A 27,771-nucleotide genomic window follows, 5' to 3' on the forward strand; every position below is an offset into this window, starting at 1 on the left:
TCTTTCCTCCCTAAGGTGGTAACCCCATTCCATCTCGGTCAGAATATCACCCTGCCCACCTTCTTTGCTCCACCGCATCCCTCTATAGAAGAGGAGCAACTCCATCGGCTGGACCCAAAAAGGACGTTGTCATTCTACCTTGACCACATAATGAGTTCCAGGTGGATGACCAACTCTTTGTGGGGTACTTGGGAGCAAAGAAGGGTCGGGCAGTGCAGAAGCGCACCATTTCACGCTGGGTCATTCTCTGCATCAAGATCTGCTACACACTGGCCAGGAAACAGCCTCCTGAGAGCTTGAGGGATTATTCTACCAATGACAAAGCTGCTACCACTGCGCTAGCTCGGGGGGGTTCCAGTCCTGGATATTTGTCAGGCAGCAACGTGGGCATCCTTGCACACATTTGCAAAACATTACTAATGGACAATCAGGTACGGAGAGACGAACATTTTGCCCTTTCGGTCCTACAGGACTTTTTAGTGTAAGTAGAGTTATCCGCAGCCCACCACCAGGAGGTTATAGCTTGGCTATCTATTCAAAGGCAAGGAATCTGCAGCTAGAAGTCTCTATCAGATGAACAAGCTACTTACCTTTAGTAACACATTATCTGGTGGAGAATCTATCTAGCTACAGATTCCTTATACCAACCCATGCTTCCCTGCTCTGCGGATATGTCTATTAGGGTTAGGGTTTATACCTTTAGGGCCCTAGTTTTGCACAGACGAACTGTTGGTTCTATCTATGACTCCTCGTTTCTGTTGTGGAAGTTTGTGGGTAAAAGAACTGACGTACGTGTGCCAGGGAGGTGCCTTTATAGGCGACCGTGATGTCACAGAAGGCTCCAACATCACTGACGATGCCACGCGGATCCGAATGACGCACGCGGATCCAAACGACGCCACCAGACAGTGCGCACAGGGTACTGCTCAGCAAAAAATTCCAGATTCAAAGCTGATGCCAGGAAATTCAAAGGTAAGGAATCTGCAACATTTCAGATAATGCATTACCGAAGGTAAGTAACTTGTTCATTGTGACCAGAAGAGTCTGACAGATTTAAGGGTATAATACTTTTGTAGATCAGCCATGAGGCAAAAAAATAGAATTACAAATGAAAACATTGGCACCTATTTCATTTTCTTACTTATCTTCATCAGCTTTTTTCATTTCAATGATTTGTTTTGCTAAGGAAACCATGAGCAACCTACACAAATGAAGTCTTGTTGAATTTAGAATTGTGTATATTTTTGTATAGCTCTATGTATAGCATTTCAGGTTTGTCCGTGATTTCACACCTGTTTCCACCACAAACTGCAAGTAGCCAGCGACCACAAAAATAGGAAAGAAATTGTACCAATTAGAAAATTGCAGATACAGTGGTAACGATTATGTTTGTACAACTCTTCCAGTTCCTGAAAGCTGGAAAGAGAGTGGTCTTAGCACAACAAACCTTTTGTTGATGCCTTTCTTAGAACAAATAACACCTATTTTCTTTAATATCATAGGCCCTCATTACAACACTGGCGGTAGGTGGAGAAGTGGCGGTAATACCGCAAACAGGCAGGTGGTAAAAATGAAATTACAAGCATGGCGGTGACTGCCATGCAAAACCGCCACCTCTCCACTCCGACCGCCAGGGTGGTAACGACCGCTGGGCTGGAGACTTCGGTCTCCAGTCCGGCGGCCATCACTACACCGCCAGCGGTATCACGACCCCGCATACTGCCATGGATTTCGTGGGGTTCTGCACCGCCACGAAATCCATAGTGGTAGGCACTATCAGTGCCAGGGAATATGTTCCCTGGCACTGATAGGGGTCTCTCCCACCCCCCTGCCCAGAGTCCTCCCCCCAAACCCACAACCCCCCTACCACCCCCAAAGGTAGTAGGACCACACTCCCCACCCCCAAAAGTAGTAGGAACCCCCTCCGCACCCCCCAACATTGACAGCCCCCCACACGCATACTCACACAACTACACATACAGGCACACATACACGCACACATACACACACTCATACACACAGACATACATGCACGCATTTTCCATACACACAACACACACCCCGCATGCATACACGCACTCACACACACCCTCTACACACTCACATGCACACCCCCATGCACGCACACAACACCCCTCCACCCCCCTCCCCTAACGGACGATCACCTTACCTAGTCCGGTGATCCTCCGGAAGGGAACGGGATCCATGGGGGCTGCTCCGCCGCCAGCTCCCCGTCACCAGAACACCGCCACGCCAAATCATGGGACGTGATTCGGTGGGCGGTGTTCTGATGACATGGTGGTGGAGGTGGAGCAGCCTCCACTTCACCTTCGACCGCCAGTATGTCTGCTGGCGGCTCTCCGTCTGGAAAAGGGCGGAGGGCTGCCAGCAGTCATAATACGCTGTTCAGAAAACCACCTGCACTGGCGGTCTTCAGCACGGCGGTACCTCGACGGTCTTGCGAAAAGACCGCCAAGGTCCAAATGAGGCCCATAGTATTTAAACAATGTTACATTTAGCTATTGTCTACGTTCCCTATGGGAAATTCACAAGCCCTGGGTACTTTAGAATCTCTAACATGTAGAGAAGAAGTATGCTGTTTTGGCCAGGATACCTTTCATGGGAAAAAAGTTAAGACGGTTTAAGATCAAACAGATCCAAAAATAAAAAAAGGCACAGCACTGAGGGTGCTGGGAAGCCTCAGTAGAGGTTAAGGATGTGAGGATCCTCCTTGTTCCTCATTTGCCTAAAATCCAAATATGGAAAATAAATTATGAGTTCAAACAGTTTCAGGTGTAAGTCTGAAACAGTACTTGAGCTACTGAACTTCATTATCAAAATACAATACTTCTCTGTAGTCTGCTTCCGCGTCTAACACTTCCAAAACAAAAACAAGCAGTTTCCAAAGTCTTCACAAGGCCTGGTAACAAGGTCTTGGGTGCAGAAACAAAGGCCCGTATTTATACTCCGTTTGCGCCGAATTTGCGTCGTTTTTTTCGACGCAAATTCGGCGCAAAACTAACGCCATATTTATACTTTGGCGTTAGACGCGTCTAGCGCCAAAGTATGGGCAAATAGCGTCATTTTTTTGCATGAACGCCTTCCTTGAGTTAATGAGATGCAAGGAAGGCGTTCCCGTCTAAAAAAATGACGGCGACGCAAATGCGTCGTATTTATACTCCCGGGCAAAAATCACGCCCGGGAGGTGGCGGGTCAAAAAACCCCGCATTTGCGCCACTTTTTAACGCCTGGGTCAGGGTAGGCGTTAAGGGGCCTGTGGGCTCAAAATAAGCCCACAGGTGCCCTCCCCTGCCCCCAGGGACCCCCCTGCCACCCCTGCCCACCCCAGGAGGACACCCAAGGATGGAGGGACCCACCCCAGGGACATTCAGGTAAGTTCAGGTAAGTATAATTTTTTATATTTTGTAATTTTTTTTGGGTGGCATAGGGGGGCCTTATTTGTGCCCCCCTACATGCCACTATGCCCAATGACCATGCCCAGGGGACACAAGTCCCCTGGGCATGGCCATTGGGCAAGGGGGCATGACTCCTGTCTTTACTAAGACAGGAGTCATGAAATGGCGTCTGGGCGTCGTAAAAAAATGGCGCAATTCGGGTTGAGGCGATTTTTTTGCCTCAACCTGACTTGCCCCATTTTAAGACGCCCTAACGTCATTTTTTCCCAACGCCGGCGCTGCCTGGTCTACGTGGTTTTTTTCCACGCACACCAGGCAGCGCCGGTCTGCTTGCGCCGTCTAACGCCATTCCATAAATACGGCGCCCGCATGGCGCTTCAGAATGGCGTTAGACGGCGCTAAATTTTTTGACGCTAAACTGCGTTAGCGCAGTTTAGCGTCAAAAAGTATAAATATGGGCCAAAGTATCTTCATTGCTTATAAAAGGACACTCTGGCGAACAAAGAACCTTATACTTGATAACTTCAAGATGGCTACATTTATACCCAAACATTATGAGAGCGCTGTAGCTTCAAGGGAAATTAGGTTTTCTGAATTGAGCTCCTACTCCTGGGCTGTCCACTAATTCCAAGTCTTTCACAAAGTGGCGCCAATGTTCTAGGGGCACTGCCAGCTAATTCTTCCTGGGCATCAACATTACACTCGTGAATTCAGAACACTGTACTTGCAAGCCTGCTGTGCATGACAAGGTACGTGTGTGCAACAGATCATGATATACTCTAGATGTAACCACCATGCAGAGCCCAAGCCTCAAGATGTAAACCCCAAAACCGGACGCAGTGCTCCAATTGGGCCTCCCGAGCTACATCCTTTTGAACCTGTGCAATTCAGAAATGTTATAAATTCTCCAGAGGTTGCATGCAGATTCCCACGCTCCAGGTAAGGTTACACACGTTTTTGTAGGCAATGCCCAGCTTCCATCCACATACACACAGAGAGGGTTCAGATCTGTGTGCATATACCTCATTAGGACACCGAGAAAGTGTGAGCAGCATTGCATTTTTTGGGTGGGGTGGGATGGAGGGGGCTCTCTATGGCTAAGCGTTGCATGGTGACTATCTGAAACCCCCGTCTGAGCCGGCATGAGGACATCTGCCGTTTCCTTATTGCGCTCGTAGCAAGATCCCCTGCTCCACGGTTCCACATTAGCATAATTGTTTTTCCACATTTAATTTTGATGGAAGCTTTCCTGGCACAGACAGTCTGTCGGTCTTGCCTGCATCCTGTACATCACAAGTACTGAACCAATATGCCAGGCACGTTACATGGTTTTCTTGTTGGCTTGCTTCTATTGAGCATTAGCAACCCACTTTTTTATCTGTTGAGTGACACTGACCAAAGCAAGTTTTGCAACAAAATCACTCCCTTGGAGCGTAAGAGCGCCGCCCCCTTCCCTACTGTGAGACGTCACATTCATTCATACGATTTAAAATATGATTCATATTTAAAAATGGTTTGCCCTGGCCACTGCCTTATTTCTATTGTGTCAGCTGTCTGGGCGGGGACAATCCTGTTGATTTGACAGCATAGAATCTGGACTACTAAATCAGCGGAGTAACGCAAACTGGCAGGACCTCCCTAGAGAATCTGATGAGGGGCCCTCGTCTCCCCTAAGTCACAGATATACATTGACGTTTGGCTGATGGGGGGCTTGAAGGATTGAAGGGCCGTAGGCGCTGCATGGGTTTCCGTTACACCACTGAACAAGATCCGGTTTTTGGTGCAAAGAAAAGCAAATATTTACAGCCAGCACCGCGGGAAGGATCATTAGCATTCAACACAATAACGGAAAGCCCCGCCCTCCTTTATCCGCAAACACGTCACTGCCATGTTCTAGCGTTAAAGGGATGTGAAACAGAATAGTTACCGAGTTATCAATTCAAAGGAACAAATAGTATTCTGTCACTTAAAAAAATGATTACTTGTATATCATAGTGTCTGTGGTGTGGGTGCTGCAAATTGGAGACAACCCCAGTGCTTACTGCGGTGAGATGCCTCAGTCTACATTAAGGCTGGGTCTGGACAGCAGCTTTCGATTGAAAGAAGAACCATCCCAAACTGGTTCCACAGTTTGAAACAGTGGACCCACATCCCCTATCTAGAAGTTGTGAATAAAAGTGAGATCTAAACCACCCCACTTTGTGCCAGGTCCAAGTCCCTTATGACCAGGGAAAGGGGTTTACTGGACAATACTCAAAGGCCTGCTGTGCAGCCAGGGGTGGTGGCTGCCTTGACATCCAATCTCCCAGATGTGAGAGGACTTCACCTGAATTCTGCACTTTCTGCGGAAGAAGCTACAAATCTGCCGGCATGCATGATTATCATAAGTCCTGATGGGGGCTGCAGCTGCTGTGATAATTGGAGGCCCTGTTGCTGCTGCAACTACTTGATCATCACTGTTCTAGTCAGGACTACAACTGGGCACTCATGATAAGCCTGGATGGTGGATGCAATTTTAATTGTCGTAGGCCTGAATGGGGCCTGCTACGATCATGATAATTTTAGGCCTAGTCGGGACCTCACTTACCTCTGGTCTAGTCAGGACTGCTGTGACCGTCGTTGACATGATATAGGCTGGGACTGACATAAGCAAAGGCGTAGCCACTTCACTGCATCCATTGGAGATTGCTGCTGCCGTGTCTGCACCTATGCTGGTGCAGTGGACTCAGAAGACTGAGGCACAGTAGATGCACAGACTGACACATCGTGTCTTCCCTGTGTGGTCCATAGAACTTATTGCTCACCATGGCTCCCACAATAGATGCTTAGAAAGGCCACCTGAGCCTGCAAGGGATTATCTAGGGCTTGAACGTGCCATCCCAGTCCCATAAGGGATAAGATTGAATACTGAGAATGTGCACCACTGTGAGCAAGGAGAGGCTGCACCCAGTGCCTAATTCGAGACAGCACCTGCACCCGATTCACCCTATACAATGATTTTCCAGACAGGGGCACCCATCGGATAGAGGGGCACATGGGAAAGGATTAGTAGAAAGGAACTGGACAAGGTATAGCACCATGAAGATGAATAGCACTCAGGTGCACTAAAGTGTATAAAGCATTGCACTGTGTTTTATTTTATACAAATTGGTGATTACAAGTACTTCATTGTTTTAAAAACATGGGAACTGGGCTGAACATTAGACTTATTGTGTCTGTTGGATGACTGTTGAGTGCTGAGCTTGAGCATCCTCCACTATCTTCCTGAGAATCCTGCAACAGCTTGCCCTCACTACCCTGAGTGTTAAGAGCAGACACGTGTACCTGGCCCAGATAGCATAGACATAGTAGAACAGGACCGTTAAAACCAGTGGGCAAAAATACCCTAACCCACACATTTGCGGCTCCTGCATGTCTCGTAGCACTTACAGACCCAACAAGATGAAGCCTTGACTGATTTTGTACTAAGGCAAAGATTTTAAAAAAAATTATACCTCCTAAACCTAGAGGACAAACGTTATAGGCTATTTTGAAGTCACAGACACTCTGATATGCAAAATAGGATTGAAAGCAACTACAAATTATGTTTTTCCTATTCATAAATCCCATTTTAGGAATCTGGACATTTTAAAAGACTCCTAACATGGTATTCCGAATGGATACCGATTCCGAATTCGGAGGGGAGGCTGTGTTGTTGGCGTCTCTTCCAAACTGCAACGTGACATCCAACTTATCAATGTTTTGCAACTGGAACTCAAGTTACAAACCATTGAAAAGTTGCTGTAGGAAAGTGCCCCTTTTAGTATGGTTACCCCCTCCACTTTTTGCCTGGTATTGATGCTGACTTTACTGAAAGTGTGCTGGGATCCTGCTAACCAGATCCTAGCACCAGTGTTCTTTCCCAAAACTGCACCATTGTTCCCACAATTGGCCCACCCTGACACACAGCTAAGTCCCTTGTAAAAGGTACTCATGGCATCAAGGGCCCTGTGGCCAGGGCAGGTCCCCAAAGACTGCAGCATATATTATGCCAGCCTAGGGAACCCCTCACCCACAACATGCACACCGTCATTGCAGCTTGTCTGCATTGGTGGGGAGAAAAAGGTAAAGTCGACATGGCACCCTTCTCAGGATGCCATGCCCACAAACCACTGCCTTTGGCATAGGTAAGTCACACCTCTAGCAGGCCTTACCGCCCTAATGCAGGATGCACTATCCCACTGGCGAGGTCATAGCTGCATGAGCAACATGCCTCTACAGTGTATAAGTCCATTCTTAGACGTTGCAAGTGCAGTGTGGCCATATGGAGTACATGGGCTGGGAGTTTGTCATTAGAAACTCCACAGCTCCATGATGGCTTCACTGAAGTCTGGGAAGTTTGGTATGAAACGTCTCAGCACAATAAACCCACATTGTTGCCAGTATTGGATTTATTGCAAAATGCACCCAGAGGGCATCATAGAGATGTATTTTAACCAAACTCCTAGTGCAGGACTGACCGATCTGTGCCAGCCTGCTACTTCCAGAAAAGTTTCGGACCTCATTGGTTGAGAGTGTTTGTGCTTTGTAAGATCAGAAACAAACCTGCATTGGGTGGGGGTGCTTCACACCTCCCCCTGAAGGAACGGTAACACCTTATGGTGAGCCTCAAAGTCTCAGGCCTCCTGTTACAGTGCCCCAGGAACCTCCAGCTACTGGAGATGCCCGCCCACCAGGCAAAGCCCCACTTTTGGCAGCACATCCGGTGGGAAAATTAGGAAAAACAAGGAGGAGTGGCCACTTCAGCTAGGACCACCCCTAAGGTGTCCAGAGCTGAATTGACCCCTCCCTGTAGAATCCCCCATCTTGGTTTGGAGGACAGTGACCAATAGGGTTAGGTCTGTGTCCCCCTCCCTAAAGGAAGTGGGCACCGGAAGGGTGTAGTCATCCTCAGGAACATTAGCCATTGGCTAATGCCCTCTGACCCCTGTAACGCCAACGCCCCTAAATCCAGGATTAAAGGGCTCCCCCAAACCTAGCTCATCAGATTCCTGGCGACCTCAAGAAGACAAGAAGAAGAAAGAATAAGGACTGCTAAGCTGACCCCAGCAGAGAAGACACCAACTGACATGGCCCCTGCCCTACCGGCCTGTTTCCAGCTTCTGACACCCCTGCTACAAAAAAGGGGACACATCCTGTAGGACCAACCTCCTCTTAAAAGCCTGAAGTGGACTGCCTGCCCACCAGAAGACCAAAAACTCCTGAGGACAGCAGCCCTGTCCACAAAGAAACTCAAACAAAGGGCTCCAGAACTGCCCTGGATCCGTGAGCCCTGCCCACTCTGCACACCACGACCATGGCCCGTGTCCAGATGGCCCAACGGTCTAGAGTAGGTCCCCCAGGCAATTTCAAACTAGGGTACACCCTGGGTTGACCACTCCTGGCCAACACAATGACATCTGCAGACTAAATCCAGAGGACCCCCTTCCTGAGAAGGATCCAGACAAAGATACCCAACGTCAAAAGGTACCCTGCACCCGCAGCCCCCTGGCATTGGAAAACCCAACATCTGGTGCAGCAACATGCAGCATGTGGCCCTCCTCCCTGTCCAGTCTGTGGTTTCCCTGAACCAACCTCCTGGACCCAGCCTACTTGTGACCCCCGGGTTCCCCCTATTCAACACCATTGGGAGCCAGATGCCAAGTTTTCACCCTGCACCCGTCTGCCCCTGTGCCACTGAGGTATGTTTGATGCTGAAATGTGCCCCCCCGGTGTTCACCTAAACCCTCCAGGTCTGCCCTCTGAAGATGCAGGTACTTACCTGCTGGCAGATCCAATTCCGAGTGCACCAGTCTCCATAGGAGCACATTTTAAATCTTGAATCAACTTTGACCTCTGCACCCGACCGGCCCCATGTTGCTGGTGGTGTGTGTTTTGGGTTAACTTGAACACCCACCTCAGGACATCGTAACCCCCAGAGACTGGAACTGTAAATCTTGTACTTACCTCAAAACTGTGCTAACGTTTCTTCCCCCTAAAACTGTGTTTGAAAATTGCAGTGTGTCAACTTTTAAACCAGATTATTGCTATTTACTTGAAAACCGTTTAACTTGCCAAATTGAGACAAAGTGGTGTTGTTACATGTGCTTACTGCTTATTTGCAAATGTACTTAATCGCAGTCAGAATCTTGTGGTTCTAGAAATAAAGTAACAAAATATATATTTTGCTTTATAAAAACAATTATCCTAGAGTTAGTCATTGAGTGTGTGCTTCATTTATTGCCTCTGTGTGTACAACAAATGCTTTGCCTCTGATAAGCCTAACTGCTCAACCACAGTACCTCAAAAGAAAGCATTAATATTATCTACTTTAGCCTCTGTTAAGCCTCTGGGGAACCCCTGGTCTCTGTAAACACTATGGCCCTCATTATGACATTGACGGTCATTTGACCGCCACGCTGGCGAAGGAGGTAGTATCGCCGCTAGTCCATCGGTAATGACCGCCAAATAGTGACCATGGTGGTGATCCCTCCCATAGAAGCTAACGTACCACCCCAACCGCCAGTGCGGTATGACCACTGAACACGGCAGTAGCCACCTACAGGCAGGCGGAAGACTAGGATCTGCCCACCATATTATGACATAGCAGAGCACCAGGATTTCCTGGCGTTAGCAACAACACCAAAAGCCTGGCAGAAACACATCCTATAAAAGGAGACACACCTCCAGGGACACAGAGGAGTCCACGGCCGCCATGGAACCAGAACTGCAAGTCTTCCCGATGCTGTACCATGTAATGGCAGTCCAGGACCACCAATGCCAACGAAGACGACGACAGTGAGTACAGCTGCCTAGCACACAAGGGAGGGAGGGAGGAAGAGTGAAACACACCCATGCACAACACACACCAAACACACATGCCATACACCCAGAACAATCTGCAGAGTAACTCAACAGCAACAGAACCCAGGAGCAAGGAAAGCCAGGACACATTCCTGTTGTCCAACCACTGCAATTAGGTGGAAAGAGCGACCTAAATTGTATAAAGAGAGAACTGGTAATATAACTATGTACAGAAAGGGCCATTGGCCAGTCCTAAGTGTCTAAAGGCCACAGGGCAACGTCCAAGGCCCAACTTGACTCCTGACAGCCCAGTTACTCCACTGGGCAGGGGCATCATGGTAACGGTAGGCAGGCACCTCAGGGGGCAGGAGGCAGTGGGGGGAAATAGGGGGGTTCTTTTCACAGGGAGGTCCTTGGGCTTGGGTTTGGGAGAGGGCGGGTCCTTGCCCTTCTGGCTTGGGGGCGGAGGAGTGGCCTTGGGATGGGGGGCCGGAGTGCCACCCTTCTTGAACTTAGTGGCAGGAGTACCCTTAGGGGGAGGAACAGGAGTCGGTTTGGAGCTGTAGGTACTGGGCTGGGGGGTGGGACTTTCCTTTTACAAGCAGGATGGGGGGGTAGGGAAGAGGTCAAGGTGGGAAAGGAAAAGCTTCTTAGGAACAGTGGTGCGGGATGTGGGAGGAGGTATGGGAGTGGAGGTAGAGGGAGTGGTTGTAGGAGGAGGAGGTGTGCTGGACTTGGGTGCAGGTGCATGGACAGTGTGCATGTGTGAGGTGTATGGCTGTTAGGGGTCTGAATGGGAGCCTTTGTGTGACTTTGGAGGGGGCAGATAGGGTGGGGGAGGACAAATCGAATGTGTGGAATGATGTTGTGGTGGTGTCTGCAAGTGAGGTGGGTGTGCTACATGAGGTGGTGATGGTGGTAACCACATGTGATTGGGGCCATTGATGGGACCCATATTGCCTTAGTCCCTCCCATGGCAAGTGAACAGGTATACAGGAACAGGAAGAGTTTCCACTTTCTTAATGTCCAGGTGGTGTGTCTTCCTGACCAGTATATCTCCCAAGTCACTGCCAAGTATCCTGGATCTGTGCATGATGCCTATGTCCTGAGGAATAGTAACTTCTCACAGCTGATGGCACAACTACAGAGGCACAGAGTGAGGCTCATAGGTGAGCTTGAATCCCCACCCAATGTATGTCTGTGTATGCCTGCAGGAGTCATACCCCGTGCCATTGTGCAAGGCTGATATGTGTCCCTCACTTCTTACTGGTGACTCCATCTACCTAAACTTGTCCGGGCTCTTGGCCCCTGTTAGGAATCCGAGAACAGGGGCTGAGAATAGGTACAATGATGCTCATGGGCATACTAGGAGGATTGTTGAATGGACCTTCGGTCTCCTGAAGGCCAGGTTCAGGTGCCTCCATTTGACAGGTGGATCCCTATGCTACTCCCCTGAGAAGCTCTGCAATATTGTTGGGGTGTGCTCCATGCTGCACAATGTGGCCCATAGACACCATGTGCCCTATCTGCAGAATGAGGGGTGTGGTAATGCATCTGTGGCAGCAGTGGACACTGAGGACAGTGATGAGGAGGATGAGGAGTAGGATATGGAGAACAGGACACATATCATTCAGCAGTACTTTCAATGACATTAAGGTAAGACTGTTGAACTATCTATTTCTCCATTTCAGTGTTGTGCTGTGTGGCTATAGTACAATGACAGTCACTACCTTTGCATCCCAACTGACTGTCATCCTTGCCTTCCCTTATTGCATATGTTGGTGTGGTTGCAACTGTAATGCTGTGATGTGTACAGACTGCTGAGACACATGTGTAGGATGGATTCACACATTGCAGGTCAATTTCACAGGATCATGCAGTTCATTATAGTTCAATGCATTGTACATTTCTTTCTGATAAAACACTATTACTCAAGATGTGTCCAAGGGTGTTTATTAAATCAATTACGTATACAATTCAAAGTGCGATATGGTGGGATGATGGTTGGGAAAAGTCCAGTGTAGTGGGCCAGTCTGTTTGTAGCACAGGTCTAGTGTCCAAGGAGCCATAGGAAGAAGAGCACTGGCAGTTCACAGTGAACAAGGTGACACAGTGGAAGATAAAGGGGACATTCTGGAGGGGCTCATTTCCTGGCTGTGGTCTTGGTCTTGGCAACTGTCTCTGGTGTCTGTCTGGGTCGCAGGGAACATTTGTGGGGTGGTTCACCTTCTGCAGGGGTAGGGGTGCTGGTGGCCTGTGAGTCCTGATGCAGGGCCTTCTATCCACTAGCTGCAGCAGATGTCAAGGGCTGATCAGTACACTTGCTAGTAGTGGGGGCCCGCTGGTGTGCTGTGTACTCCCGCATGATGTTGGCCATGTCACCCATCACCCCTGCAATGGAGGCCATGGTAGTATTCAAGGCCTGCAATTGTTGCATGACCTCCTGGTGGTGTCCCCCTTGCAGCCGCTGCTTCTCCTGCATGATGTTGAGCACCTGACCCATCCTGTCTTGGGATTGTTGGTATGCCCCCAGGACATTTGTTAATTCCTCCTGGGCAGCGGGTTCCCTGGGCCTGTCCTCCCCCTGGTGCACAGCTGTCCTCCAACTGTCCCTGGCCCCCTGTGGCTGTGTCCCCTGAATGGTGTGCCCACTCCCACTGACACCAGGATTCTCATTGTCTTGCCTGTGTGTGGTGTGGACTCAGGTCCCTGTTCAGGTGGGCACACTACTGATTGGCGTGTCCTGGGGACAGAGGTTTGGGGGCATTGGCTGGCTGCTGTGGGGTTTGATTCGGGGGTGGGGCCCTGTAGTGGACTGGCTTTGGGATGGGGTCGCCGACTGACCAGTGGTCCTAGATGGGTCAGGGAGCTCATCCAGATCTAGAGCTCCTAAGTTGCTGTCATTACTGGGGATATCTTATGGTGGGTGACTGGGTAGCCGTGGCACCCCTCGCCGCTGACATTGGCTGGGTCACCTGTGGGGATGTAAGTGATGTGTTAGGGTACTTGTCTGTGACATTTTCCGCATTTCTAGCTTTCCCAATGATATTGATATTGTCCTCCCACCTTTGGTAGTGTGTGGTGATGAATTGTGGGATTGGTAGTTCTCCATGATGTGCGCGCATGCAGAGCTGGTAGGGATGTGCTTGCAGTGTGTATGGCATGCAGGAGTTTACATTGACGTGTGGTAATTGGGGTGGAGCACTGTGTGAGATGGAGTGGGGTGAAGGAAGTCAGGGTAAGGGGGTGAGATGGCATGCAGGTATGGGGGGTGACGGGTTGTAAATGGTGACCCACCAGTGTCCAGTGCTCTGGCTACTCCAGTGAGTCCCTCAGGATGCAGTACAGCCAAGACTAGCTCCTCCCATGCTGTCAGCTGTAGGGGAGGAGGCGGGGGACCACCACCAGCCCTCCTAATGGCTAGCTGGTGCCTTGCTACAATGGAATACACCTTCCCCTGTAGGTCGTTCCACCTCTTCCTTATGTCATCCTTTGTGCATGGATGTTGACCCACAGCATTCACCCTGTCCACGATTCTCCTCCATAGCTCCATTTTCCTGGCAATGGAGAGCTGCTTTAAATGTGCACCAAACAGCTGTGGCTCTACCCTATTTCCTTCACCATGACCCGCAACTCCTCATCATTGAAAAGGGGGTACCTTTGTGGGGACATGGGTGTTGTGTAGTGTGTGTGTTGTGCAGAGAATGATGTGTGAAGTGGTGTGGTGCGTGATGGATGTATCGGTAGTTGTGGTATGTGTGTGCAGTTGTCTCTAGGATTGACGTGGCAAGGTGTGGTGGCCTTCTTGTGTTTGCATAGGTTTTTGGGTGTTGTGGGGGGTGTTTTATAGGGCCGTTGGTGGGTGTGTGGGGAGTCTGTAATTGTGTCCGTTTTTTTTTCTTCTTTTTTTTTCTGGGCAATCTTGTGTTGTTTTGTATTCGGGTGGCCATTCCTGCCTTGGTGTGTGGTGTAAGCCAATGGTTTACCGCTGTTGTATGTCTGCTGTGGTGATTGGTGGGTCATTATTTGGAGGTCGTTGTTTTGGTGGCGTAACAGTATGGGTGCTACTTCTGACAGTTTATTGCGTTCAGTGGGTCTGGTGGATTTGTGGTTGTGGCTGGTTTTTGTTTGTTTTGTGTGAATGTGTCAGAATCTGGCAGACGGATGGTCGCCTCTAGGGCGGTATGTTGGCGACAGTCACCGCAGCAGTATTCGGTATTTACGGCCAATGTCATAATGAGGGCCTATATCTCTCAGCCTGCTGTTCTGCTCAGTGGAGGGGCTGTTGGTAATTGCCCTCACACACTGCAAAAGCACACTGGTTTCCTCGCAGTGCAGGACATGCTCGGGATTGTGCCCAGGTGAAGCCTTGTCCAAGAGTGGGCCCTTCTGTACCAGTCTGCAGCCGGAAGAGGCCAGGCCCCCCCTCCGGGCCATAATGTTGTTAGAGCTGGGCAGTCCTTGTTCAATATGAATCAGTAGGGAAAAGGAAGTTGAAGCTGGGCACCCCGGTGGGGACACCACCATTGAGCCATTCTTGGTACAGGTGGCGGGGGTAATTTCCAAGGAAACAGAGCTTATGGAAAGGAAGCTCTCAATGGAACTTGTCAGGAGCGATTGTGACCCGACTCACCAAGGTGACTCTGCAGAGGATGGCACCCAGCCAGGGCCAGTACAACTGTAAGGCGAAATGCAGAACGTGGTTGTCGAGGATCCACTTGATGTAATTAACCCCCCCCCCTTTTACAGTCTGGGTATAAAAAAGAGAGGGGACGAAAAGGTGGTGGCCAATAGAAAGAGGGTGACCACGAAGCTGGTTACCGGTGATGTCCTTAGAGTGGATCCACCACTGGACTCATTCTTACCAAAGCTGGAGGCAATGTTTAAAGGTCTGCTGGCCCCATGCCTATTCACCTTGAAGGGATTGAGGAAAAGTTATTCAACCATCTAAATAATTGTGTTTCTAAGGGGATCCACCTGCGGTGTCTCTAGGGCCTGCAGAGACTTCTAGCTATGCATGTATGGTTGCAGGGAGGTCTCTGCCCACAGACACGCAGGTGGTGACAGAAAGGTCTAGCCACATTTTGTCAGCAGTGCCAAGTGTGCCGCCATGCCGGGGGGGGGGGAGGGGTGTGTGAGGAAGTGTCACCTTGTGTATTTAATGATAAACTAGTCAATGGCCAAGTAGGTGGCAGCAGAGTAGGCCAAACGTGCAGGATACAATCGACCATAATAGGCCTACTCACAACAGGCTGCCTTCAGTAAAAGTGGGGATACCACTGTTCCATATCTTCCCCCAGAATCTGCATCGCTGGTAGGGGTTCTAATTAGGGTACCCCCCATTAAAACTGGGAGAGGGAAACAACGGACAAATTCCTGTGTAAGGTGAAACATTGGTGGGATCATACGTTAGTGAATGGGCCTTCCTTGTCACCACATATCATTATGGCGAGAAGAGCGGGCTGGGTGGGGCTCAAGAGATGGATGATGATGACTGTATTGTGGTTAACTTAAGGCACCCCAGAATTGTGAAAGATTTTTGTCAGGGCAGAGTTACTTCACGAGGTCAGGCCACATAAATTAGGGTTTGTCCCTTGCGGTTCTTCTACCCTACTTCCTGTACCCACTAAGTTGACACAGGACAGCCCTTACATAACTCACATTAGTAGGTTTGGGTGCAGAACCATGTAAGGAAATATCACTTGCGAATGGATTTGTACCTCTGTGCGGGATGGATGATAATGACTGACTAGTGCTGCTTTCCCCCCATGTTCAGGGTAAGTAGTGCAGGAGCGGCATCCTGATGAATAGTATGTATGGACAGAATACCCTGGTAACTGTTATGAGTTGGAATTTTGCTGGGTTGAAAGCCAAAAGGGATGACGTAAGATGGTTGGAAATGCTTAGGGGGAACCACATTGTGACTATGCAGGAAATGTGTGACGTAAACAATTCTTTTTATTTCGATGGCTTTTCCTCCTTCTTCAAAGCAGCAACTCCGTCTCCCTTAGGGCATGCAAAGGGTGTTCTCCTGACCCTAGTCCCTTAGAATTCCCTGCATTTTTTTCCTTGGTGGAAAAAGGCTCTGTTAACCTGCTTGGGGTGGAATGGATATTTAAGAGCAGCCCAACATGGTTGATGGTTATTTTTGTAACTCTTTTGCTAGGGGCGCACCGCTAGAACATAGCCAATGCTTAAAAAGTTTTCTGAAAGGTTATGAGGAGAGAAAGTCTGCGCCATTCAATGTTTTAATTTTAGGTGACTTCAATGTCCACTTATGTTCGAAAGGTTGTGGCTCCAATAAAGGTTTGTTGATGTTAGCCCCTATGTACACATTTTCAACATAAAGAACTGGGTGATCGGGTGGAGGATATTTTGGCTGGCAACAATTTGTATTGCAATGAACAGACGAAGAACAGCGGTACTACGCCTTTGTTCACAGGTAGGAGTTGCTATTCTATCATTGATGACATTATTGTGTTGACACACATGGTTTCTCTTGTTAAGTTCATGAGTGTCAAATGGAACACTTTCAGTGATTATAACCCTGTAGTGTTGGACGTGGCTTGGGGGCATGATTTAGAAGTATATCCAAAGGAAAGGCCTTTGTAATTGTGTTATTAGCATCAGGGATCAGACACGGAGAATTAAGTGGGATGAAGTGATTCCCAAAGCATTCTTAGAGAATCTTTATAGGACGAACGAGGTGGATATTTCCCAATGCTTAGAGACTAATACGAAGGAAGAAGAGGTTCTCAAAGCTTTTAATAGGTTATGTGGCAGATCTCTGCTTTGGTGTGAGAAGGGGTGGGATAGTTCCTGGTAGTGATGTCTCTCCCTTGACCTTTCGTGAAATTGAGGTGTATAAAGCCATCCTCAGTACGGCTGGCGGGGGAGCACCGGGCCCGGATGGGGTCCCCCCATACCTTTATAAGGCCAACCCCCAAAGGTGGGCAAGGATATTAAAGCAGATATTTAATGCGGTGTGTAGGAAATGTTTTCCCCCATCTTGATCCAAATCAATCATTTTACCCAGATACAAAAAAAAGGTTAGAGGGATGACCCGCAATGCTACCACCCCATCTCCCTTATAGATTCTGCTGCAAAATTATGGGGAGGGTAGAGTTGGATAAAATAATACCCTGGCTTGATAGCAATAATGAGATCTCAGATATCCAATTTGGTTTTAGGCAGGGTAGAGGGAATGTGGACCAGTGAATTAATCTTCAGGTGACTGTTGGTTAATACGCTATAGCCAAAGGGGTTGTCTTTACATGGCTTTTATGGACCTCACCTCAGCATTTAACCGCGTAAATAAATCTAAGCTATAGTCCTTACTTGTTAAAATGGGCATGGAGGTCGAGCTAGTGGTGTTCTTACACAGCTAACACTCTAACCTCTCGGCTTCGGTAAGGTACAACGAGGACGGCAGTCTGACCACCTCATGGGCAGTTCAAAAGGGGGGTAAGACAGGGGTGCATTTTGGCACCACTGTTGTTTTGCCCTCTATATAAGTCAATTGGGTGGTGCATTGTCAGCTGCCTGTAGGATTATTCCTATGGCTGGAATTAGTTAATTCCCACACTACTATATGCTGGTGATACGGTTTTGATGTCAAGGAACCCAGTGGGCCTTTCAAAGTCTTTTGGACGCTTTTTTTTTACTTTATGGAATCACTGGATGTTGCAATAAATTACGCTAAGTCATATATGATGACGATTGGTCGTAGAAAGATAGCTGGAAAAACTTTTTTGGGCAAAGAGGGAGATCTAACCAAAGTGATCCCTCAGAGGACCCTAAAGAAGAACATTCTCCTGAGAGCAGTGGCTGCGACAATGGACTTTACCAAGAGACTGAGGCCAAACTGGTGCAGGCACTGGTTAAGGTTTACCAGAAGAAATGTGTCCCTATGGCAAGTTATGGGTGTGATGTGTGGGTGTATAAAGACTTCAGTGAGTTTCAAGAAAGATAAATTTGTGTTGGCTACTGGCTGTTCCAGCATGCACTCCTTTCTTTGTAGTACACAAGACAGTAGGTGTAGGTTACCTCTCAGATTTTATTGCTCTGTCGCTGGTCATGCGTTGGCTTAAAATCTGGGCAAATCCTGTTCTTTCACTTAATCAGTTAGTGATTGAGGACTGTAGTTCACTTAAAGGGGCACTTTGTATCTTTTGGCTCAGTTATGTTAAAAACATGCTTGAGAGTGTGGGTTGCTCAGAGTTATTTGCCACCCCTAAAATCTTGAGGAAAAGCGACCCGATGGAGCTAAAAAACATGTTGCTATTACACAGGATGGCAGATAGAGAGAAGAGGGAGCTCTTTAAATCTATGGTAAAACAATATATTCCACTAACAACAAGCCCATTTTGAGAACCTTATCTGGCGATAGTTAACAACCCCCATCATCATTTCTTAGTAACAAGGTTTAGGTTGAATTTTATACATTGTTTTTTAGCAGTCCCAAAAGGGTTTCATAAAATTGGGGAGCGGCAACTCTGCCCATGCGTTAACTTTTCTCAGCAGGATACTATGCACTTTATGTTTTTCTGTGATTTGTATCGGACATTAAGGCACTGTTTTATTGTTCCATTGCTGAGTGACAGTTTGTACAAGCAATACTAGCATTGTGGCATCTCCAAATGCTGTCTTCTTCCAGGGTCTGATTTGGGGTTGAAAGTGTTTCTCTGGTGCCCTCAGGCTAAGGAAAATGTTATTTAGCGAGTATGGGGGAATATATGTCGGAACAACGCATCTGGAACCACGCATGCCTGAACAACGCGGTCGGAACAACAACAGCATTGTTACCACTGATGCCTTTACCACAAATGCATTAACAATGATTTTTTGTGGTAAACGCATTCCTGGTTAAGGCGTGCGTGGAATGGCATGCATGGTTCCAGCATGCGACACCCCTGATCCCCCACCCCGCCCCTAAAACTACTGCGACCCCCACCCCATCCCTAAAACCTAAACTACCCCAGCCCCCCACATGCCCCTACAACCTAAAACTACACTGACCCCCCAGCCACCCACCCCCCCTAAAATCTCACATTACCCACACCCCTGCCCCCAAAACTACTGTGACCCCTCACCCGCCCTTAAATTCTAAAACTACCCCGACCCCCCACCCCTGCCCCTTAAAACTAAAATTACTCTGATCCCCCCACTCCCACCCCTAAAACTACTGTGACCCCAGACCCTAAACCTAAAACTATCCTGACACCCCACCCCTGCCTCTAAAACCTAAACTACCCCAACCCCTCACCCCCGCCCTTAAAACTTCTGTGACCTAAAACCTAAAAGTACCCCGGCCCCCACCCCGCCCCTAAAACCTAAAACTATCCTGTCCCCCACCCTGCCCCTAAAACCTAAACTATCCCAACGCCCCCACCCCTGTCCCTAAAATTACCGTGACCCCCCCACCCTGCCCAAAAAATCTAAAACTACCTTAACCCCTACCCACAAAACTACTGCAACCCCCACCCCCCTGCCTCTAAAACCTAAAAGTACCCCGACCCCCCACCCCTGCCCCTAAAACTACCTCAACCCCGCCCCTAAAAACCTAAAACTACTCCAATCCCCCACCTCCACCCCTCAAACCTAAACTATCCCAAACCCCACCCCTAAAACTACCACGACCACCAGCCCCTGCCACTAAAACCTAAAACTACTGCGACCCGCCCACCCAGCCCCCTAAACTACCCCAACCCCTGCCCTGAAAATTACCGCAATCCCCTGCCTCTATAACCTAAAACCACCCTGACCCCCCACCCGCCCCTAAAAACGAAAACTACTCCGACCCCCTCACCCCCACCCCTAAAACTACTGCCACCTTCCACCCCGCCCCTAAAACCTAAAACTACCCTGGCCCCCACCGCGCCTCTAAAACCTAAACTACCCCAAACCCCTCACCACCTCTAAAACTACCATAAACCCCCTCACCTCCGCCCCTAAAACCTAAAAACATCCTGACCCCCACCCTCACCCCTAAAAACCTAAAACTATCCTGACCCCCCACCCCCTAAAACCTAAACTACCCTAACCCCCACCCCACCCCTAAAACTACCACAACCCCACCCCTAAAATCTAAAAGTACCCCAACCCCTCACCCATGCTCCTAAAACTACTGCGACCCCCCACTGCCGCCCTTAAAACCTAAAAGTACCCCGACCCCCCAACCCCGCCATAAAACTACCCCGACCCCACACCCCTTCCCTAAAACCTAAACTACCCCAACCACCCACCCCGCCCCTAAAACTGAAAACTACCCGACCCCCCACCCCTGCCCCTAAAAACTAAAATTACTCTGACAACACACCCTCACCCCTAAAACTACTGCGACCACATACCCGCTCCTAAAACGTAAAACTACCCCAACCTCCCACCCGGCCTCTAAAACCTAAACTACCCCAGCCACCACCCCTAATACTACTGCCACATTCCACCCTGCCCCTAAAACCTAAAACTACCCTGGCCCCTCACCCCGCCTCTAAAACCTAAACTACCCCAAACCCCCCCACCACCTCTAAAACTACAGTGACACCTCACCTCCGCCCCTAAAACCTAAAAACATCCGACCCCCAACCCTAAAAACTAAAACTACCCTGACCTCCCCGCCCACCCCCTAAAACCTAAACTACCCTAACCCCGCCCCTAAAACTACCACAGCCCCCATCCCTAAAATCTAAAAGTACCCCAACCCCTCACCCACGCCCCTAAAACTACTGCGACCCCCCACCGCCGCCCTTAAAACCTAAAAGTACCCCGACCCCCAAACCCCTCCCCTAAAACTACCCCAATACCCCCCAACCCCTCCCTTAAAAGCTAAACTACCCCAACCACCCACCCCCACCCCTAAAACCGAAAACTACCCCGACCCCGCACCCCCACCCCTAAAAGCTAAAATTACTCTGACCTCTCACCCCTAAAACTACTGCAACCCCATACCCACACCTAAAACCTAAACTACCCCAACCACCCCCACCCCTGCCCCCAAAACCTAAAACTACCCCGCCCCTAAAAACTAAAATTACTCTGAACCTCCACCCCACCCCTAAAACTACTGCAACACTTCTCACCCTCGCCTCTAAAACATAAAACTACCCCAACCCCCCCACCCCCGCCTCTAAAACCTAAACTACCCCAACCCTGCCCCTAAAACCACGGTGCGCCCTCACCCCCACCCCTAAAACCTAAAAGTACCCTGAGCCCCACCCCACCCCTACAACCTACAACTACCCTGACCCCCACCCCGCCCCTAAAACCTAAACTACTGAAACCCTCCATCCCCGCCCCAAAACTACTGTGACCCCAAACCCAGCACCTACAACCTACAAGTAACCCGACCCCCCGCCCCTAATACTGCCCCACCCCTAAACTACCCCAACCTCCCACCCCTAAAACAACCCAACCCCTGCCCCTAAAACTATCCCGAACCCCTACCCCGACCCTAACCCCCACCCTAAAACCTAAAGTACCCCAAGCCCCCAACCCATCCCTAAAACTACTGCGACCCCCCACCCCACCCCTAAAACCTAAAACTACCCGACCCCCACCCCATCTCTAAAGCCTAAACTACCCCAACCCCACACCCCCACCCCTAAAACTACTGTGACCCCTCAACCCACCCCATAAACCTAAAATGACCCCGACCCCCACCCCGCCCCTAAAACTACCCTGACCCACACCCGCCTCTAAAACCTTAAACTACCCTAACCCTCCACCCCTAAAATTAGTGCGACTCCCCCACTCCGCCCCTAAGATCTAAAACTACCCCACCCCCACCAAAACCTAAAACTACCCCGACCCCCCACCAACACCCCTAAAACTACCCCGACCCCCCCACCCCGCACCTAAAACCTAAACTACCCCAACTCCCCATCCCGCCCCAAAACCTACCACAACCCCCACCCCGTGTCTAAAACCTAAAACTACTCCGACCCCACCCCTAAAACCTAAACTACCCCAACCCCCACCCCTAAAACTACCCCGACACCCAACCCCTGCCCCTAAAGCCTAAAACTACCCCGATCCCCCATCCCGCCCTTAAAACTACCCGACCACCGGCACTAAAAACTAAAATTACTGCAACCTGCACCCCTAAAACCTAAAACTACACTGATCCCACCCCTAAAAACTAAAATTACCCCCACAACGCCCCTAAAACAACTGCGACCCCCCACCCTCACCCTCAAACCTAAAACTATCCCCACCCCACCTCTAAAACCTATACTACCCCAACCCCCACCCCACCCCTAAAACTACTGCGACCCCCCCACCCTGCCCCTAAAACTTAAAAATACCCTGACCCCCCCCATACCCATCCCTAAAACTTAAACTACCCCAACCCCCCACCCTGCCCCTAAAACTACTGTGACCCCCCACCCCTGGCCCTAAAATCTAAAACTAACCCAACCCAACCCCCCCACCCCAACCCCTAAAACTACGTGAAACTCCACCCAGAAAACCTAAAACTACCCCAAAGCCCACCCCTAAAACTACCACAACCCTCCACCCCACCCCTAAAACCTAAAAGTACCTCGACCCCCCACCCTGCCCCTAAAACCTAAAACTACCCTAACCCCACCCCGCCCCTAAAATTAGTGTGACTCCCCCACCCCACCCCTAAAATCTAAAAGTACCCTGACCCCCCATCTCCGCCCCAAAAATACCCTGACCCCAACCCTCCCCTAAAACCTAAACTACCCCAACCCCTACCCCTAAAACTACCCCGACACCCCGCCCCTAAAACCTAAAACTACCAACCCCGCCCCTAAAACCTAAAACTACCCCGACCCCGCCCCTAAAAACTAAAATTAACCTAACCCCACCCCTAAAACTACTGCGACCCCCCCACCCTACCCCTAAAACCTAAAAGTACCCGACCCCCCACCCTCGCCCCTAAAACCTAAAACTACTCCAACCCCCACCCCTATAACTACAGCAAGCCCCCACCCCTGCCCCTAAAACTTAAAAGATCCCCGACGCCCCACCCCTAAAACCTAAACTACCCCAACCCCACCCCTAAAACTACCCCGACACCCCGCCCCTAAAATGTAAAACTAACCCGACCCCCTCCCCGCCCCTAAAACTACCCCAACCCCCACCCCTAAAACCTAAAACTACTGTAACCCGCGCCCCTAAAACCTGAAACTACCCCGCCCCTAAAAAGAAAAATGACCCCAACCCCCACCCCATCCCTAAAACTATTGCGACCCCCCCACCCCACACCTAAAACCTAAAAGTTCCCCGACCCCCATTCCGCCGCTAAAACCTAAAACTACCTCGACCCCCGCCCCTTAAACTACACTTACCCCTGCTTCTAAAACTACCCTGGCCCCCACCCAGCCCCTAAAATCTAAAACTACCCCGACCCCCCACCTCACCCCTAAAACTACCCTGACTCCACCCCTAAGATCTAAAATTATCCCGACTCACACCCCACCCCTAAAAACTAAACTACCCCAACTCCCCATCCCGCCCCAAAACCTACCACAACCCCCACCCCGTGTCTAAAACCTAAAACTACTCCGACCCCACCCCTAAAACCTAAACTACCCCAACCCCCACCCCTAAAACTACCCCGACACCCAAACCCTGCCCCTAAAGCCTAAAACTACCCCGATCCCCCATCCCGCCCTTAAAACTACCCGACCACCGGCACTAAAAACTAAAATTACTGCAACCTGCACCCCTAAAACCTAAAACTACACTGATCCCACCCCTAAAAACTAAAATTACCCCCACAACGCCCCTAAAACAACTGCGACCCCCCACCCTCACCCTCAAACCTAAAACTATCCCCACCCCACCTCTAAAACCTATACTACCCCAACCCCCACCCCACCCCTAAAACTACTGCGACCCCCCCACCCTGCCCCTAAAACTTAAAAATACCCTGACCCCCCCATACCCATCCCTAAAACTTAAACTACCCCAACCCCCCACCCTGCCCCTAAAACTACTGTGACCCCCCACCCCTGGCCCTAAAATCTAAAACTAACCCAACCCAACCCCCCCACCCCAACCCCTAAAACTACGTGAAACTCCACCCAGAAAACCTAAAACTACCCCAAAGCCCACCCCTAAAACTACCACAACCCTCCACCCCACCCCTAAAACCTAAAAGTACCTCGACCCCCCACCCTGCCCCTAAAACCTAAAACTACCCTAACCCCACCCCGCCCCTAAAATTAGTGTGACTCCCCCACCCCACCCCTAAAATCTAAAAGTACCCTGACCCCCCATCTCCGCCCCAAAACTACCCTGACCCCAACCCTCCCCTAAAACCTAAACTACCCCAACCCCTACCCCTAAAACTACCCCGACACCCCGCCCCTAAAACCTAAAACTACCAACCCCGCCCCTAAAACCTAAAACTACCCCGACCCCGCCCCTAAAAACTAAAATTAACCTAACCCCACCCCTAAAACTACTGCGACCCCCCCACCCTACCCCTAAAACCTAAAAGTACCCGACCCCCCACCCTCGCCCCTAAAACCTAAAACTACTCCAACCCCCACCCCTATAACTACAGCAAGCCCCCACCCCTGCCCCTAAAACTTAAAAGATCCCCGACGCCCCACCCCTAAAACCTAAACTACCCCAACCCCACCCCTAAAACTACCCCGACACCCCGCCCCTAAAATGTAAAACTAACCCGACCCCCTCCCCGCCCCTAAAACTACCCCAACCCCCACCCCTAAAACCTAAAACTACTGTAACCCGCGCCCCTAAAACCTGAAACTACCCCGCCCCTAAAAAGAAAAATGACCCCAACCCCCACCCCATCCCTAAAACTATTGCGACCCCCCCCACCCCACACCTAAAACCTAAAAGTTCCCCGACCCCCATTCCGCCCCTAAAACCTAAAACTACCTCGACCCCCGCCCCTTAAACTACACTTACCCCTGCTTCTAAAACTACCCTGGCCCCCACCCAGCCCCTAAAATCTAAAACTACCCCGACCCCCCACCTCACCCCTAAAACTACCCTGACTCCACCCCTAAGATCTAAAATTATCCCGACTCACACCCCACCCCTAAAAACTAAAATTGCCTCCACCCCACAACTACCCACCAACCCTACCCCAGCCCCACTTACCTGACCGCGTCCTCTCCGACCCCAAGTCTGTTTACCTCTGCCTTAACACACATGTCCGTTGTTCAGATATGCGTAGTTAAGGCAGAGGAAAACAAGGTCGTTGTTCAAGCTTTCGTGGACAGCGCACCTTGTTGTTCCCGTGTCGTTGTTCAGGCTGCTTCCCACTATGGGGCTTCGGTATAATGAGTTGTATATCACCCTGGATATAAATATGGATACATTTGTTTTTATTGTTTTTCTTATTCAATATGTTGGGTTTTTAATATTTTAAAAATTATCTTTTAAATTCTCTTATGTATGTATTGCTATGTACTTGTTTCAATGGTTTTATGGACTTTTTATGGTATTGAGTTACAGAATAAAGGCCCATATTTATACTTTTTGACGCAAATCTGCGCTAGCGCAGATTTCCGTCAAAAAGTATAATGCCGGCTACCGCCATTTCAACTCGCCAGTTGGGTGTCATATTTATGGAATGACGGTAGCCGGTGCTGCGGCCTGGTTAGCGTCAAAATAAATTACTCTAACGGGGCAGCGGAGGCGTAGGGAAGACTGGATTCTCACCTGATTAGCGTCATTTTTTGACGCACAACCCCCATGGAAATTACTCCTGTCTTAGGAAAGACAGGAGTTATGCCTCCATGCCCAATGGCCATGCCCAGGGGACTTCTGTCTCCGGGGCATGGCCATTGGGCACAGTGGCATGTAGGGGGGCCCAAGTTAGGCCCCCCATGCCACTTCTATGTACAAAAATACTTACCTCTACTTACCGTAGATGGGTCCCACCATCCATGGGTGTCCTCTAGGGGTGGGCAAGGGTGGCAGGGAGTGTCCCTGGTGGCAGGGAATGGCACCTGTAGACTGCTTCCATGGTCGGAGACCATGGAAATGAGCCCACAGGTTCATTAACGCCTGCCCTGGCACAGGCGTTAAAAAATAACTCTAAAGCGGCTTAAAGTCTTTTTTTAAGGCCCTCCCGTGAGTCATTTTTGCATGGGAGTATAAATAAGGCGCAAATGCCTTTGAGTCATTTTTTGCTCAGGAACGCCTACCTTGCATGTCATTAACGCAAGGTAGGTTTCCACAGTAAGGAAATTACTCTCACTCCTTAAATTTGGCACTAGACGGGTCTAGCGCCAAAATATAAATATGGAGTTAAGTTTTCGACAAATTTGCGTAAAAAAAAATGACGCAAATCCAGCGCAAACAGAGCGCAAATATGCCCCAAAGTATTCATGATTGACTGACCACTGTCTGGAAGGTTTCTCTGGATGCAATGATTGTATATGCTGTACATTTACAAACAATGGTTCTAAACATGTTTCTAATACTAAAACAGCTGTCATTTTTTAATTGCAACACTACATATTACCTATGCATTCTATCTTGTATTTCCAATAAACAATATGTTGGTTTTTCAGACAGAGTCTTAATGGAAAGTTAGAAGAAGCACTTCTAAGTCTATAAGACCAAGGATCCACAATATCCTCACTTTTGGAATACATATCCAGATCAGAGCCTGGTGCCATCAGATTGCTTGGAATATCACATATTAGACCCAATTGAAGCGGTGGCAACAGAGAGCACACACGTAGATCTCAAGCATCACTGTCAAATAACTGGCTGAATTTGAACAATTGTGGCCTTAATGTGGACAATGAAATTCATACCAGACTGTATTACAGCATTAATTCTCCTGTGATATGGCAGGGTTGCTTGTAATGTACTGGTGTAGTTCATGTAATAGAAATACTATGACTGTTAGAGTTCAATTCATGTTGTTAGAAAAAAATGGGTCATTGTTGGCAACGTGATTATTTTTTACATTAATTATTTCATTATTAATTTTTATGGAAGACCTATAAATGTGTGATTATGTTGTATCACAAATATGATTTAAACTTAATAGTGAATTTGGATTAAACAAACTGCTTTCATGTCATTGATCTTGTCTTTTAGTGTAGCTCTTCAGTGCATTGATTTTGACTAAAAAGTGCATTGATTTTGTAATGGTAACCGACCCTAGGTGTAGTGGTTCAAGTCCACACTTTATTAATCCTTACACATGAAGTTATAGTTATCATTTGGATCACTTGTGGGCCACTTTTGATGATCCAGAATGTTTGTTATATGCTGCTGGGTGGTTATAATCTGCCTTAACTTACTGCTACAGGTAATGAGTCTAGACCTTCAAATATTGAACAAGTAGCACATTGGATTCCGTTTTTGTGCTCATACCTTTTGACGTTTGGGCTCATGTCCACTTAGATGTTGTTAGGTAATCCCATTGTTTGATATCAACCAAACATTTTTCAGAATTAGCTAGTTAACTTTTATATTATAACCCGTAATAAAAGTTCAGGACTTTGTGAACAAACTCTTTATTTTTAACAAAAACTATCTTTAGATTGATTCAAAACGTGTATGCTTG

The sequence above is a fragment of the Pleurodeles waltl genome, chromosome 4_2 (assembly GCF_031143425.1).
Source record: "Pleurodeles waltl isolate 20211129_DDA chromosome 4_2, aPleWal1.hap1.20221129, whole genome shotgun sequence".
Taxonomy (NCBI): domain Eukaryota; kingdom Metazoa; phylum Chordata; class Amphibia; order Caudata; family Salamandridae; genus Pleurodeles; species Pleurodeles waltl.